Source organism: Ranitomeya imitator, chromosome 6 (genome assembly GCF_032444005.1).
Source record: "Ranitomeya imitator isolate aRanImi1 chromosome 6, aRanImi1.pri, whole genome shotgun sequence".
In the NCBI taxonomy this organism is placed as follows: Eukaryota; Metazoa; Chordata; class Amphibia; order Anura; family Dendrobatidae; genus Ranitomeya; species Ranitomeya imitator.
The window spans coordinates 558,752,615-558,768,950 of NC_091287.1; the positions used below are offsets into that span (position 1 = coordinate 558,752,615).

Here is a 16,336-nt window from a genome sequence, read left to right on the forward strand (position 1 = left end):
GATTCCGGTGCCAGATTCCGTTTTTTTTAAACTGAGCATGCTCCAAATTTTTTTATCCAATTATCTGGATGTGCTAGTCGGATCCGTTGCATCAGTTTTTCACAATCTGCGCCGGATCCGTTTTTTTTTCCAACATTTGCCGGATTGTGCCTGATGCAAAACACCTGATGTGTGAAAGTAGCCTTAAAGTACAATTTTGAATAATTTTCATGACAATAGTATTTAAAAAATAAATAAATATTTCAGTTCACTTACAATCAGGGCGGGGGAGTATGAAGGAAGACGGGGGAGTATGAAGGAGGATGGGGGAGGATGCAGGAGAACGAGGGAGGATGAAGGAGGACGGGGGAATCTGCATAAGGACGGGGGAGTATGCAGGAGGACGGGGGGGGAGTATGCAGGAGGACGGGGGAGTATGAAGGAAGACGGGGGAGTATGAAGGAGGATGGGGGAGGATGCAGGAAGACGGGGAGTATGGGGGAGGATGCAGGAGGACGGGGGAGGATGCAGGAGGACGGGGGAGGATGCAGGAGGACGGGGGAGTATGCAGGACGACGGGGGAGTATGAAGAAGGACGGGGAGGATATAGGAGGATGGGGAGGATGCAGGAGAACGGAGGAGGATGCAGGAGGACGGGGGAGGATGCAGGAGGACGGGGGAGTATGCAGGACGACGGGGGGAGTATGCAGGACGACGGGGGGAGTATGAAGGAGGACGGGGGAGTATGCTGGAAGATGGGAGGATGCAGGAGGACGGGGGGAGTATGAAGGAGGACGGGGAGGATGCAGGACGAGGGAGGATAAAGGAGGACAGGGGAGTATGCAAGAGGACGGGGAGAGTATGAAGAAGGACGGGGAGTATGCAGGAGGATGGGGGAGTATGAAGGAGGACAGGGGAGGATGCAGGAGGACGGGGGAGGATGCAGGAGGACGAAGGGGGCAGCAGGAGGACGGGGAGGATGCAGGAGGACGGGCGAGGATGCAGGAGAACGGGGAGGATGCAGGAAGACGGGGGGAGTATGCAGGACGACGGGGGGAGTATGCAGGACGATGGGGGGAGTATGCAGGACGACGGGGGGAGTATGAAGGAGGACGGGGGAGTATGCAGGAGGACGGGGGAGTATGCAGGAGGACGGGGGAGTATGCCGGAGGACGGGGGAGTATGCCGGAGGTCGGAGGAGTTTGAAGGAAGACGGGAGGATGCAGGAGGACGGGGGGAGTATGAAGGAGGACGGGGAGGATAAAGGACGGGGGAGGATAAAGGAGGACGGGGGAGTATGAAGGAGGACAGGGGAGTATGCAAGAGGACGGGGGGAGTATGAAGAAGGACGGGTAGTATGAAGGAGGATGGGGGAGGATGCAGGAGGACATGGAAGGATGCAGGAAGACGGGAGAGCATGAAAGAGGACGGGCAAGGATGCAGGAGGACGAAGGGGGAAGCAGGAGGACGGGGGAGGATGCAGGAGGACGGGGAAGGATGCAGGAGTACGGGAGAGTATGAAAGAGGATGGGGAAGGATGCAAGAGGACGGGGGAGTATGAAGGACTTGAACTTTAAGAGTGCTCATTGCTAAGCCTCTTTCCAACCCCTTTTGAAGGAACTCTGGTACTTTCTGAATTGGGATCTCCCCCGATAAACTGGCACCTGAGACAGACAGAAATCTCCTCCAGACCTTCCCATATGCTCCAGTAGTTATTGGTTTTCTACTTAACAAGAGTGTTGAAACTAGGTTTGAAGAGAATCCTCGTTTGGTTAATAGCTCCCTCTCAAATTCCAGGCCGTCATATGCAAGTTCTTCACTTGTGGATGGTTTACTGGCCCCTGACACAGAAGGTTCGGGATATCTGGGAGAACCCAAGGGTCTGTTATAGACATTATGCGCAGCCATGGAAACCATGCTCTTTTCGGCCAAAAGGGAGCTATTATGATTACCCTTGCTCTGTCCTCTCGATTCTTCTTCAGTGCTAAGGGAATTAATGCTATTGGGGGAAAGGCATAGGCTAGCCAAAAGTCCCAGGGAATTAAAAAGGCATCTAGAGTCACTGGACTCCCCCGTGGAGATCCGGGACTTGCGAACAAGTCTATCTCCGGGACCCCGCAATGGTCTACTATGTGGTTGAACACCGCCTGGTTTAATACCCACTCCCCTTGTTGCAGTTGAGTTCGGCTTAAAAAATCTGCGGTCTGATTTTCTGTCCCTTTGATATGAAGGGCTGACAGTGAGGACAGATCGGCCTCTGCAAACAACAGGATAGATTTCGCTACCTTAATCAGTGCTCGAGATCTCGTACCCCCTGGTGATTTAAGTATGCTACTACCACCCTGTTGTCCGAGAGCACCCTCACATGGTGGGAACGGAAGAAGACTAGGAAGTCTTTGAGCGCATATTCTACTGCCAGGAGTTCTTTCATGTTTGAGGAAACTAGTTTTTCCTCCTCCGACCAGGGACCTTGGGCAATTTGATCGTGTAAGTGAGCCCCCCATCCCCACGGGCTCGCGTCTGTGGTTAATGTTATGGATATCGGCCATACCCACGGAACACACCTGGTGAGGTTGACTGGATCTACCCACCAAGCTAGGGAACGTATTGTTTGTGAGGAGATTTTTAAGCGATTTTCTAAATCCCCTTTTAGGCGAGATTCTGCTTCTAGTATCTCCCACTGGAGATCTCTGTTATGACCTTGGGCCCATTTGACTGCTGAAATACAGGCTGACATTGATCCCAATATGGACATTGCTTTGCGCAAAGCGACGACTGGTGATCCCTTCAAGTTTGTTACCCGTTGAATCATGTTTGAAACTTTCACCCCTCGGAGATGGCATTCTTGCTTTATTGAGTCTATCATTATCCCTAGATACTGTTGTACTTGTGTTGGGATAATTCTGGACTTTGCTAGGTTCAACATCCAACCCAGATTTGTCAGGGATGTCATTACTTTGTCTGACTGTTGACTGCAATGACGGGGTGACTCGCCTACTACCAGGAGGTCATCCAGATATGGGACTATTATCACATTTTGATCCCTGATGTGAGCGTTGACCTCTGCCATTAGTTTCGTAAACACCCTCGGGGCTAAGGCAAGGCCAAATGGAAGGGCCCTGAATTGGTAATGCTTTAGTTCTCCCTGCATTAATACCGCCACTTTGAGGAATCTTTGATGATCTGAATGGATGGGCACATGGTAGTATGCGTCCTTTAGATCGATTACAGTCATAAAACAAAATGGATAAAGCGTTCTGACACAGGTTTTTATTGTTTCCATCTTGAAACTCTGAGTCACCAGGTATTTGTTTAGTTTTTTCAGATTTATTATTGTCCTGTAAGTTCCATCCTGTTTCGTTCTAAGGAAAAGAGGGAAGTAGAATCCTGTGCCCTTCCCCTGGTCCAGAACCTCCTGCAGGACGTTCTTCGCAAGAAGACTCTGTACCTCCTTTAGAAGCCGAGCAACTGGGCCTCTAAATTTCCTTTGTGGTGTTACAACAAAATGATGATATGGCATCGTATGGAACTTCAGTTTCAGTCCTGCCTTTATAATATTTAGTATTATTATTATTATTTATTGTTATAGCGCCATTTAGTCCATGGCGCTTTACATGTGAGGAGGGGTATACATAATAAAAACAAGTACAATCATCTTAAACAATACAAGTCATAACTGGTACAGGAGGAGAGAGGACCCTGCCCGCGAAGGCTCACAATCTACAAGGGATGGGTGAGAATACAGTAGGTGTGGGTAGAGATGGTCATGCAGCGGTTTGGTCGATCGGTGGTTACTGCAGGTTGTAGGCTTGTCGGAAGAGGTGGTTCTTCAGGCTCTTTTTGAAGGTTTCGATGGTGGGCGAGAGTCTGATATGTTGTGTGATGTGTTAGTATCCACGCAATCCCAGATATTTTTTCCCAGGCTGGAAGAAAGTATGTCAATCTCCCTCCCACCTGGGGCACACCTTCATTGGGGCTGTTTTTTATTATCGGGTTTGTTGAACATGAAGCCTTTTCCTTTGAATCTTTTATCCTCCCATCCTTCTTTTTGTTTTTAGGGGGTCTCCTACGCATAAATTTCCTGCCTCGAAAGGGCCGTCTATAAGATTGGTTGGGAAACCCTGGAAAAGCTTTTTTCTTGTCCCCTGCCTTCTCAAGAATGTCATCTAGAGTAGGCCCAACTAAGAATCCCCCTTCACGGGGAATGTAGCATAGTTTGGCTTTTGTTTGCAGGTCTCCTGGACAACACTTGAGCCGTAAAGCCCTTCTAGCTGTATTTGAAAAAGAGGCAGATCTTGCCGCCAGTCTCACAGAGTCTATAGAAGCGTCCGCTAAATACGCAGCAGCTCCCTTCATTATTTATACAGAGTCCAATATTGATTCCCTTGGGGATTTATCCTTTAGTTGGGACTCCAGGTGGTCTAGCCACACCATTAATGCTCTGGTGGTACATGTGGCGGCTATTGCAGGTTTTAACCCCCTTTAGCAGCCTCCCAAGAACCCTTTAAGAATAGTTCTGCTCTCTTGTCCATGGGGTCCGTAAGGGTCCCCATATCTTCAAAAGGCAAAGCAAATTTTTTTAGAGGCTTTTGCAATGGCGACATCTAATTTTGGCGCCTTTCCCCATGAAGAGCAAGCTGGGTCGTCAAATGGGTATTTCCTCTTTGGGGTTAAGAGGACTTTCTTATCTGGCCTTTTCGATTCCTTTTTTATTAAAGCTTGTATTTTTTCGTTTAACAGGAAATGCTCTTCATTTTCGTTGTTCTAGGCCGCTAAACATAAGATCTTGTGCCGTTTTCTTGGACCAAGTCTCCACTAGCCCCATGATTGTCCTTACCGCTTTTACTAAGGCATCTGTTTCTTCCATAGGGAAACAATTGCGACCCTCTTCTGAAGATGAAGAGGATGATGAAGAGGAGAGTGAACTGAGTTAGAATGGTTACTATCTTCGTCACTGGAACTAAACTCCGGGGATTTACGTCTGGATTTATGTTTCTTTTTTAGAGTTTTAACATTTTTTAATGCATCTTTCACTTGGGTTTTGATTAATTCTTTTAGGTCAGATGCGAATCTTGGGGTTTCTTCACATACAGTATTTTCTATGCATATAGCACAGAGCTTTTTTACCCACGTAGCAGATAGATCTACAGAGCAGATTGGGCACACTGTCTGGTTTTCGCTGCACATTTCTGCCCCTAAGAAAATATGATAAACCTCATTTAGTATATGAACATTCACGGAGGTCACTTACCCTCCTAATGTAAGGGAGATATCGGTTCTGGTCGGGGGCCTGCATCCTCTATTTCAGTGGTCCCCAACTCCAGGCCTCGAGGGCCGCCAACAGTGCAGGTTTTCAGGATTTCTTTAGTATTGCCTCGGTGGTAATGTGATCATCTGCACAGGTGATGATTCCAACCACTGTGCAATACTAAGGAAATCCTGAAAACCTGCACTGTTGGCGGCCCTCGAGGCCTGGAGTTGGGGACCACTGCTCTATTTGAACCACTGTTTTTCTCCCGGATCCATTGGAGCCTCTGCTGCTCTGGGATCCTGAGCTGCGACGCTGAAAAGAGGCATCCTGCTGCTGTCGCCGCTGCTGGCGATGGTGCTGTTTCTGCTGGCATTATTTTGGTGGCGACTGCAGAATTTCTTCTGCTGGCTGCTTCTTCTCACTCATGGTCAGAATGAGTGAGCACCGGCGTTTGGTTGGGCTGACCTTTTATTTCAGGGCGGGTGATGCATCCGGTTTACCCAGAGATGCTTTGCCCCGCCCCGGAAGTAACCCCCTGCGCACTGTGCCAGAAGGTATTGCGTCGGAAGCGCCGCAACTAAAAAAGGCAGCAGCGGCTGTTCCAGCGCTTCCGACGCTCACTCCTAGGTGACGACCGCCGCCACCACCTCCAGGGGCCCCGGACCTGCGGTACGCCACCAGGTGGCCACCGCTACCTATTATCGGCCATTTGTAGAATCTGAGGGAACGGCAGACTAGATCCTCTTCACTGCCGCTCCCCTGCACACGTACAGGGCTCGCCGACCCCGGACCGTGCCTTCAGGGAAGGAGAATCCACCCAGACCAAGACAGGGCCCCCCACTGTCTGAATCCGGCTAGATGGACCCCCAGCCTCCCGCGACAACAGGTATGCTGCAGGTTCCCCATCCGGGACAGGAAACCGAACTGATGTGGGAGAGAGGTTCTGCCTTTTTCACCTGTAGGTTTCCTGTCCCTGAGGGCGGATCCCTCTCTCCGTGGTGCAGTCATGGGGTAAGAGAAAGGTTGTTTTGGCCCCAAATTTTTTAATTTTCACAATGGTAATAGGAGAAAATTTTTAACAGGCTGGGTGGTGTAACCACTATGCCGAAGCCCAGGGATGACCTGGAGGGGCGTGACTAGGAGCCTCACCCAATCTGACCACGGATATGCAGCAGCTAACGACCCCGAGATCTGTGGACAGAAGGGTGGTAGTCCAGGGACTGACCTTGGGTAGGTGGCAGCTGACCCCTAGAAATGGGTAGCTGGGGTGGCCTGAGGCAATGTCCAACAGATGCAGGCAGACTAAGACACCTAAAACTGCAGGTGCAGACAAGATTGGCAGATGGAGTGATGAGCCCTGGCGGGTGCAACTGGACCAGTTGCCGTTGAGGTGAGCCCTTGAGGTTGCAGCAGACAGATATTTGCACTGAAATCTGAGAACTGGCAAGATTTTTAGGCAAACAAATTCACAGCATTGCGCAGGCACCCCCATGTTGGAGGAGGTGCTTTAAATAGCAAGTGTCCTCCAGCTACTGGCTGGGGACACTTTAGAGCAGTGTTCCCCAACTCCGGTCCTCAAGAGCTACCAACAGATCAGGTTTTCAGGATTTCCTTAGTATTGCGATGGTGATAATTGCATCACCTGGACAGGAAAGCATTCAATCACCTGTGCAATGCTAAGGAAATCCTGAAAACGACCTGTTGGTGGCTTTTGAGGACTGCAGTTGGGGAATACTGCTTTAGAGGAACGCGTGTCACCCCTTTAAGAAAGAAGAAGTGTGCGCGTGCCCTACACACGGTACTTGGGGACCTGTGTGCTATGCACGCACCCCAGACACCAGCAAACCCGGAAGCAGCAGGACGGGGACCGTGGTGGTGAATACGCTGAAGTCTCTGCAGGCAGAGATGTGGGTGATACCCAAAAAATAGACCCCATAATTTGTTGTGTAATTTTTCCCAAGTACCCAGCTACGCAATATGTGGCGGTAAACTACTGTTTGGACACACTTAAGCTCTGAAAGGAAGGAGTGACATTTTGGGTCAAAGACTGATTGAATGGTCTATGGGTGTCATGATGCATTTGGAGAGCCCCTGATGTGCCTAAACAGTGGAATCCCCCACAAGCGACACCATTTTGGAGACTAAACTCCTCAAGGATTTTACCTAGATGTGTCACGAGCACCTTGAACCACAGATGTTTCAAGGATTTTACAACGTTGAACTGTAAAAATTTAATTTTACCACAAAAATGTGGCTTTAGCTCCAAATTTTTTCATTTTCGCAGGGTAACAGGAGAAAATGGACTGCAAAATTTGTTGTGAAATTTCTCCTGACTACTCAGATACCCCAGGATATGGGGACCGTATATACCAGGATGTATCAGTACATAATTGGGGGATATTACCCCTATAACTATCAGCAGTGTAGAGGTAGTAGCTGATAGGCCTAAGACATCACGTGATTAATAACTGACGATCTGAATCCTAATGGAAAAGAAGAAATAGAAATGCAAAATGATGAATAGTAAATGTGACAGTGACATATAATATGACTGCAATGTGTTAAAGAGGGTATCCGGCACTTTATGAAACAAAAATATGGCTAATCACCAACAGGCAGATAGTTGCTACTTACCTGCCTGTTGTGCACAACGCCTAATGCCCCAGCACAGAGTGGTCACATAGGCTCCTGCCGGGGATTCAGCTGCCTCTGCTGACGTCACCGACAAATTGGCGAATTATTTTCTTGTCTGCTCTGTTAGCAGGGCAGGACTTCTGACGTCATTCTGATAGACAGACGGAATCCCATTGCCTAACTGTCCTGCCCCAATAACTGAGCGGAATATAATCCACCGCTCTGTTGACGTGACGTCAGAAGCAGCTGAGTCGCCTGCTGGAGCGTCTGTGATCGGTTTGATCCGGGAAAATACAGCACCAGGGACAACAAGCCGGTAGGTGGCAACTACCTGCCTGTTAGTGTTCAGGTGCATTTATGTTTTTTCAGAAAGGCACAGATAAGCCCTCTAGGCCAAGTTCACAGGTTCAGTATTTGGTCAGTATTTTACATCAGCATTTGTAAGCCAAAGACAGGAGTGGGTGATTAATACTGACCGTGTGAACGTGGCCTTAAGAGGATAAAAGTTTTGATGGGAATGCTTCTTTAAAGATAATCATACCGATCCGTATACCTTTATCTATAATGGGGTCGGTTTATGATGGACACTTTAGTGGAAACCAAATGGCCCCCATTATCATTAAGTCATTAGTTTCCATGACCGTCCTCAGGTCTGACAACGTAGGTGGTCAGGGATGAATATCGCCATTTCTCCCTCGTATTGTGTACATACTCCACAAATAATGGCCGATTCTGTATCTAACTTTAAAAAAGTGGTGTACTATAGGGGTGCAGCTCGGTTTTCAATTTTTCCAGTATTTTTTGGTGAAAAAGGGGGGAGTACTTTTACATAGTAACATAGTAACATAGTTAGTAAGGCCGAAAAAAGACATTTGTCCATCCAGTTCAGCCTATATTCCATTATAATAAATACCCAGATCTACGTCCTTCTACAGAACCTAATAATTGTATGATACAATATTGTTCTGCTCCAGGAAGACATCCAGGCCTCTCTTGAACCCCTCGACTGAGTTCGCCATCACCACCTCCTCAGGCAAGCAATTCCAGATTCTCACTGCCCTAACAGTAAAGAATCCTCTTCTATGTTGGTGGAAAAACCTTCTCTCCTCCAGACGCAAAGAATGCCCCCTTGTGCCCGTCACCTTCCTTGGTATAAACAGATCCTCAGCGAGATATTTGTATTGTCCCCTTATATACTTATACATGGTTATTAGATCGCCCCTCAGTCGTCTTTTTTCTAGACTAAATAATCCTAATTTCGCTAATCTATCTGGGTATTGTAGTTCTCCCATCCCCTTTATTAATTTTGTTGCCCTCCTTTGTACTCTCTCTAGTTCCATTATATCCTTCCTGAGCACCGGTGCCCAAAACTGGACACAGTACTCCATGTGCGGTCTAACTAGGGATTTGTACAGAGGCAGTATAATGCTCTCATCATGTGTATCCAGACCTCTTTTAATGCACCCCATGATCCCCATTTACCTTCATCTTTCGTTCATTATTTACTTGGGTGCTGACGGTTCATCGAATCAAACTCTGGATTTTATTACCAAACATCAACTTCAATATATTACAAATTTCATAATTTTCCGCCTCGCCCCTACCTTCTGTCTCTTCCCCACCATCCCATAGAATGTAAGTCCGCAAGGACAGGGTCCTCTCCCCTCTGTACCAGTCTGTCACCGTAAACGATATCTATAACTCTGTATGTAACCCCTTTCTCATGTACAGCACCGTGGAATAATGGTGCTATATAAATAAATAATAATAATGATGATGAAGTTGATTACATAGTGTAAATTCAAGCTTCCTTAGATGGTGTAAAGGTTCAGTCTCTTTGAACTTCATCTGTGAGCTGGATTTTTCTGTCTTCGCTGTAGTAATCCTGTATCCAAACCTCCGCACTGTGGAAACCCACCAACAATCTAATATCACCTGAATAATAATGTCGATGGAAGCAGGAGGAAAATCAATGAATGATCGTGAGATATTGAATAAAGTAACAAGTGTAAGACATCCATTCTCATCCAAATCCATGAAATAATGCGTTGGAGAGGGAAAATACATAATTATCAATGTGGAAATTCATATTTTACTGTATTTATTAAAAAAAAACTAATTGTTGCATAAATAAAATGGTCACTTTTAGACCAAAATTGCCAAACTCACAATGTAAGCTCTTCAGTCAAGGGCTCAATTATTGTCCCTATGGGCCGTGTATTTCCTTCTTGGCCTCAGCATTACCAATGCATCCGATGTTGCTCACACACAAGGGGCCACATGGTATACACAATATATACACGCTGTACATGACAAAGGACATTCATGCTGCTTTTGTCTTTATGGAACAATGTCTTGATAGCAGTTGAGGCGTTAACAATGGGCTCCAGTTTCTCTCTCTCTCTAGGAAAGTAGAATTCACTATTTATGATAAAAGTGGTTCACTTAATACATTTACAGGACTGAATTGGTTTATTTTTGTCCTTTCAGATTTTAGATAAGATCAGCAAATTCTGCCCCTTATTCAAGGGAGAATATCAAGGGTGGAAAGACTCCTTCAGACACAACTTATCTTCCAACGACTGCTTCAGAAAGGTGAGGACTCCGCGTGGTCATCTACAACATTCTCTGTTAATGGACATTGATGGCTTTTCATATATAAAAGGGGAGATTTTCTTTTTATATTGCAAGATGCATTAATTTTTGGAGATGGTAGAAAACATGGAAATGTCACGTGTCCAATACAAGTTCTACTGGATGTTAGAGAAGCGGATTTCTATCAAACAAGCTTGGTACCCATGACAGAAAAAGCCTATGAGTAATAAAATCAGAGAAACACAGTCCTGGTCTTTCCAAATAGTCTGTTTATTTTTGAATGCGTGATCTTTTATAAGGCAAGATCAAAGGGAAATTGAGGAATTACACAATAATCTGGCAGAAATATGAGTTATACAACGGGTTGTCAAAAACATCCTTGGATACAAACTAAATTACATGAGAGCATAGGTGGGAACTTTCCATACGTCAGTGTGCCCTGGTTTAAAAATTGAAGTTCTCAAGAGAATTTGGGCTGAATCCACAGAATTTTGGGTGGTTGTCCTGTATCAAAGAATTGGGAAACAACAATATGTCCTTGACCAATTTCTGGGAATTGAAAGAAAAACCATCAGGCCATAAACATATCTTCTATAGACAGAACTTGGAACACAGGTCATTCTTGCATGACCCTATTTTCTTGTATTTTATTCAGTTGAAAGAATAAAACAGAAATTAACCATTTTTCACATACAATTGGTGCATTTTACCATTTTCTGTACACTTCAGCTGTGAAACAAAGTAATTTCACCATAACGTTCACAGATTCCAGGTTCTCCCCCATAATCCTCATCATGCAGCGCTGTATTTCTCCACTAATGAGGCTGGACTTCTCTTCATCTCAGAAAATATTTATAACCTCAGTAACTATTTTCTATCTCACATCTCATCTGCTTAATTTCAGTTCTTTATTACATTATCTTTAAGAATTTTACATTATATGAGAAGGTACCGCTTTGCTACATAGCTACTGACAATCCATAACCCAATCATAATATTATTGGTAAATGCCCCCTCTCACTAAACACCCATCTACTCTAGACGTTTTATGGTTAACATCCGCGCTGCTGTAAAGATGAATGTCCAGGCGTGTTGATGATAAAGATACGCCTGGATATTCCGCTTTACAGCAGCGCCGATGCTAACAAAACTTCTAGAGTGAATATTCTGACCTGGTCACGAGCCGACACAGTGGATCTGCAGCAGCTGTAAAAATGGAGTTTGATACGAGATTCTTAAAAAATAAATAAATAAAAAATAGGTGCGTGCAATCCTATTCTTCATTTGAAATTTCCATCGGATAAGATCCTATTGCGCTTTTATCTCTCCAACAGTGTTTCTTTGATATACACCCATCTAAAAACAGTTCTGAGACTTTTCCATCTAGTATGTGATTGTTCCCCAACTTCTAGCGAAATTTTCTAACATTATCCAACCATCCCCGATCAAAGTATTCATCCAAAACCGACATTAATTACATTAAATATGTAGATGATACAAGTCTGATGCTCATAGTAAAAGATGAAGAAACCTATTGTATGTATCGTCTACATGATTATCTATATACCTGCCCTGGAGTAACCCTCCACATATCCCTTATAGCCACTCATCCCACGTGCACAGGTTCACATAATATGTTATAGAACCCCTATACACCGTAATGACTAGTTCATAAATTACAATTTTATTTCAATCATCTACATTTGTTTCATCTTTATTTCAGGTGCTGAAGGATCCACACAAGCCTCAGGCCAAAGGGAACTTCTGGACGGTGGATGAGAGTCGAATTCCTCCTGAGGCCATGAAGATCCAAAACACTGTGGTCACTTGACAACACATCTATCCCTATGACCTGGCTCCCTTCATCATTCATGGACAGCCCTACAGGCCTTTGGATTACCACCCTCCTCCTCTTTCTGCTCTTCAAAACACTGAGCCCAACAGACCAGAAGCTGCTGCTCCGGCCACCTCTCCATCTTCAGACCCCGCATCCTGTTTTCCAATGATCCTGTGGAACCTTCCTACGTCTTATTCCAGATGCCTTGCTCCCAATGTAGTTGCGCCTCCCAGTACTCACCCGCTTGTCCTTTATCCCAACTTCCCTTCCATTCCCTTATATAACACATCACCAGCGTATTCTAATTCGCATCTTGTTCTAATCCTCCTGCCCAAACGCTCTCCAGCCCACGATCACAATTCCCCCTCACCCCACGACCCCTGGAAACAAGTTACCCTCCTGTAGATTTCCCGCCCAATAGATCATTGTTTGAAATCCCTGGATACTTGACTCACGCTGGGAACCTGCTCCGTCAAGGTCAATGAAGTGACCACCAAGGACAGCTCAAGCTTTCCGGATTTTGTAAACATGGTTGAATTTTTTTTTCTAGTGTTTGTTTATAGTGAAAAGAGAAAAATAATTATTCCGGTTCTTTATATGTAAATGTGACCTTAAAGTTTCCCCATGAATAGTAACGTTACACTCGGCCAACTATCTCTGGAAGATTCCAGTCTTAGTAATTTTGGGTCAATGTCTCCAAATTCTCGTGAAGAGATTGTGTGTCTAACAAGAGGCACAGAGGATCAGTATGGGCGGCCCGTCTCTGCATGTAGAACTGATATTTGGATCATTATTAACATTTCAGTTGAATTTGTGAAATTAGCAAAATAAAAAAAAAAAAACAAACTTACAACACTGGAATTTTTGCCCTACATCTAATATCTGAAATCTGCATTTAATAACAATTAAATGTCTTTTGTCAGTCAGTATGTTTATTGCAGCGGGATTTATTGGGGGCTCTGATTGTAGTAGATAGATGGTTGCTGTCTGTATAACACCACAGCGGATGGAGCGGGATCAGCGTCTAAACCCATTAGATACATATAATAAACTTCTTGGTAAAATTTTGAAAAATTCTCAGGATTGTACTATAAAAAAAAAAAAAAAAAGTATTCAAATTATCCCAGGATTAAAGTGCTGCATGGGAACTAAAAAAACTCAGGATTAGGTGAGGAAAAAAAAAAGAAAAAAAACTTTCATGCAAATTTTTTTTTTTTTTTTTTTTAACCCCTTCAAGACCCAGCCTATTTTGACCTTAAAGACCTTGCCGTTTTTTGCAATTCTGACCAGTGTCCCTTTATGAGGTAATAACTCAGGAACGCTTCAACGGATCCTAGCGGTTCTGAGATTGTTTTTTCGTGACATATTGGGCTTCATGTTAGTGGTAAATTTAGGTCAATAAATTCTGCATTTATTTGTGATAAACACGGAAATTTGGCGAAAATTTTGAAAATTTCGCAATTTTCACATTTTGAATTTTTATTCTGTTAAACCAGAGAGATATGTGACACAAAATAGTTAATAAATAACATTTCCCACATGTTTACTTTACATCAGCACAATTTTGGAAACAAAATTTTTTTTTGTTAGGAAGTTATAAGGGTTAAAATTCGACCAGCGATTTGTCATTTTTACAACGAAATTTACAAAACCATTTTTTTTAGGGACCACCTCACATTTGAAGTCAGTTTGAGGGGTCTATATGGCTGAAAATACCCAAAAGTGACACCATTCTAAAAACTGCACCCCTCAAGGTACTCAAAACCACATTCAAGAAGTTTATTAACCCTTCAGGTGCTTCACAGCAGCAGAAGCAACATGGAAGGAAAAAATGAACATTTAACTTTTTAGTCACAAAAATTATCTTTTAGCAACAATTTTTTTATTTTCCCAATGGTAAAAGGAGAAACTGAACCACGAAAGTTGTTGTCCAATTTGTCCTGAGTACGCTGATACCTCATATGTGGGGGTAAACCACTGTTTTGGCGCACAGCAGGGCTTGGAAGGGAAGGAGCGCCATTTGACTTTTTGAATCAAAAATTGGCTCCACTCTTTAGCGGACACCATGTCACGTTTGGAGAGCCCCCGTGTGCCTAAAAATTGGAGCTCCCCCACAAGTGACCCCATTTTGGAAACTAGACGCCCCAAGGAACTTATATAGATGCATAGTGAGCACTTTAAACCCCCAGGTGCTTCACAGAAGTTTATAACGCAGAGCCATGAAAATAAAAAATAATTTTTCTTTCCTCAAAAATGATTTTTTAGCCTGGAATTTCCTATTTTGCCAAGGATAATAGGAGAAATTGGACCCCAAATATTGTTGTCCAGTTTGTCCTGAGTACGCTGATACCCCATATGTGGGGGTAAACCACTGTTTGGGCGCACGGCAGGGCTCGGAAGGGATGGCACGCCATTTGGCTTTTTAAATGGAAAATTAGCTCCAATCATTAGCGGACACCATGTCACGTTTGGAGAGCCCCTGTGTGCCTAAACATTGGAGATCCCCCAGAAATGACACCATTTTAGAAACTAGACCCCCAAAGGAACTAATCTAGATGTGTGGTGAGGACTTTGAACCCCCAAGTGCTTCACAGAAGTTTATAACGCAGAGCCATGAAAATAAAAAAAAAAATTATTTTCTCAAAAATGATCTTTTAGCCTGCAATTTTTTATTTTCCCAAGGGTAACAGGAGAAACTGGACAACAACTTTTGGGGTCAAATTTCTCCTGAGTACGCTGATACCCCATATGTGGGGGTAAATCACTGTTTGGGCACATGCCGGGGCTCGGAAGTGAAGTAGTGACGTTTTGAAATGCAGACTTTGATGGCATGCTCTTTGGGCGTCACGTTGCGTTTGCAGAGCCCCTGATGTGGCTTAACAGTAGAAACCCCCCACAAGTGACCCCATTTTGGAAACTAGACCCCCAAAGGAACTTATCTAGATGTGTGGTGAGCACTTTGAACCCCCAAGTGCTTCATAGAAGTTTATAATGCAGAGCCGTGAAAATAATAAATACGTTTTCTTTCCTCAAAAATAATTATTTAGCCCAGAATTTTTTAATTTTCCCAAGGGTAACAGGAGAAATTTGACCCCAATATTTGTTGTCCAGTTTCTCCTGAGTACGGTGATACCCCATATGTGGGGGTAAACTACTGTTTGGGCACATGCCGGGGCTTGGAATTGAAGTAGTGACGTTTTGAAATGCAGACTTTGATGGAATGCTCTGCGGGCGTCACGTTGCGTTTGCAGAGCCCCTGATGTGCCTAAACAGTAGAAACCCCCCACAAGTGACCCCATTTTGGAAACTAGACCCTGAAAGGAACTTATCTAGATGTGTGGTGAGCACTTTGAACCCCCAAGTGCTTCATAGAAGTTTATAATGCAGAGCCGTGAAAATAATAAATACGTTTTCTTTCCTCAAAAATAATTATTTAGCCCAGAATTTTTTATTTTCCCAAGGGTTACAGGAGAAATTGGACCCCAAAAGTTGTTGTCCAGTTTCTCCTGAGTACGCTGATACCCCATATGTGGGGGTAAACCACTGTTTGGGCACACGTCGGGGCTCAGAAGGGAAGTAGTGACTTTTGAAATGCAGACTTTGATGGAATGGTCTGCGGGTGTCACGTTGCGTTTGCAGAGCCCCTGGTGTGCCTAAACAGTAGAAACCCCCCACAAGTGACCCCATTTTAGAAACTAGACCCCCCAAGGAACTTATCTAGATATGTGGTGAGCACTTTGAACCCCCAAGTGCTTCACAGACGTTTACAACGCAGAGCCGTGAAAATAAAAAATCATTTTTCTTTCCTCAAAAATTATGTTTTAGCAAGCATTTTTTTAGATTCACAAGGGTAACAGGAGAAATTGGACCCCAGTAATTGTTGCGCAGTTTGTCCTGAGTATGCTGGTACCCCATATGTGGGGGTAAACCACTGTTTGGGCACACGTCAGGGCTCGGAAGTGAGGGAGCACCATTTGACTTTTTGAATACGAGATTGGCTGGAATCAGTGGTGGCGCCATGTTGCGTTTGGAGACCCCTG

General features: G+C 44.6%; 1 pseudogene; it reads left to right on the plus strand.

Moving 5' to 3' along the window:
- Nucleotides 1–1,199: 1,199 nt before the first annotated feature.
- LOC138643489 (forkhead activin signal transducer 3-like) lies at nt 1,200–12,781 on the plus strand (annotated as a pseudogene).
- The last annotated feature ends 3,555 nt before the right edge of the window (nt 12,782–16,336 follow it).